The following is a 1,790-nucleotide window of genomic DNA, read 5'->3' as shown; positions in this document are numbered from 1 at the left end:
GTCGTGGCATTAGGAAGGTTGAGAACCATGTGCTATACTAGAGGCAGTGGCACAAAGGAAGGAGGTGCCAACTATCCCTTCTGAGGAAGAGGGAGCAGAGGTAACTTCAGGCAAAAAGTAAAGCAAAATCCAAACTCCCTCCCTCGAGTTGAGTCCAGCGCATAGGGCCTGTCCTATCAGACGGAGTCAAGCGGTCCCTGTGGGTTTCCGAGACTGTAACTCTTTACCCGAGTAGAAAGCCTCATCTTTCTCCTGAAAATTTCAAACGGCTGACCTTGCAGTTGGCAATCCAACTGTGGAACCCACGATGCCACCAGGGCTCAAAGGGGCATTCTCGACTAGATAATAGTGTATGTGCAAGAGCAGGACCTTGAGACAGGTGGCTACATTAGGGCCACTGTAAATCATTGGACATATCTGAAAATAAGGTTTGCTTAAGGCAGTGGCAAGAAAAATTCTGGAGAAGGGGAAGAGGCCAAGTATCATACCTTTTGAAGGTCTGATACAAGTCTAAATCTCATCCTCTCCGTAATTCTGAGCATTTTAGAAAGCATCAGAATGCAGGGCAAGATGATAATCATAATAATAAAGGTGAAAGTGGTTGTAGAAAACCCATTAGGAGGGTCCTGAGGCTGGGAAAGGCAGTGGCAGTGGAGAAAAACCAGGGTTGACGTACTCAGTGAACATAATTACATGGGGCAAAGGGTGAGGAAGAGAAGATGACCCGTTTGGGAGAAAATAAGATAAACCGTGTGTGGTTACTAAGTTTGAGATGCGTTACGGAAGAAGCAGCTGAAGGTATACGTTTGGTGGAGTGACACATCCCTCAAGCTTCCGCATCTCTCGGAAGCCTCCTCCCTCCACACTTAGGCTCAAGTCGGATCCTTGCCCACCTCCCTTGCTCTTCAAACAGATCTCTCCCTGCAGTCCATCACCCCCCACCTCAGCATTGGCACCTCTTCTCAGCTGTACTTTTCTCCCGGTGATTTATCACCTTCTAACATGTCATGTTATGTACTTATTTGGTTTAATGTCTGCTCCCCACTTTCAGCCCTGCCAATGTAAGCAGGGCAGGGGATTTTTGCCTGTGGTTAAGTGAAATCCACAAAACCACAAACACTATGTAAACATTGTTGTTTTCTTCTTGCTCCTGTCAATGTATTTTCCTTTAGATATTTTATTACTGCTAAGGAGTGAAAGAAACACACAAGTCAAAAATACCATTGTTTAAAAATCAGAGAAAGCTTCCTTCAACAAACATATCAAAATAGACCACTACTTTCTCTCTTCCAGTCTCTGGTGTTCCAGGAGCAGCAGGCATCGGGGTAGACAAGGTCAAGACCAAGAACCACACCATGTACAACCAATTCCAAAAATGGCACAGAAATACCATTAAAAAAACTCGAATCACAATGATATGAATCTCTTGAGGAGGTGGACCCTAAATTCCTGAGGAACATACACTTCACCAAGAAGCACTACAAGAAGGGCCTGAAGAAAATGCAGGCCAACCATGGGTGCTCATGCTGAGGCAATCAGGGCTTGTAACGCCCACAAAAGTCAAGGCTAAGATCCTAATGGGCGTCAATCACAAACTCACTCAACTGGTTTACACTGCCCACTCCAAGCTTGGCAAGCGGGCTCAGGCACATATTTCCAAGGGTCTGAAGCTCTGCTGGCCCAAGACCAAGGCCAAGGCACAAAGCAAAGCTGACTCTCTGGCCAAGGCCTTGACTCCAGCTCAAGCTCCCAAAGTGTGCAGGCTGCAGGTCAAGTTCCCAAAGGTGCCC

Source organism: Echinops telfairi, unplaced genomic scaffold (assembly GCF_000313985.2).
Source record: "Echinops telfairi isolate 266 unplaced genomic scaffold, ASM31398v2 ScPeMD7_1;HRSCAF=3_0, whole genome shotgun sequence".
Lineage (NCBI taxonomy): Eukaryota > Metazoa > Chordata > Mammalia > Afrosoricida > Tenrecidae > Echinops > Echinops telfairi.
This window is presented reverse-complemented; position numbering follows the sequence as displayed.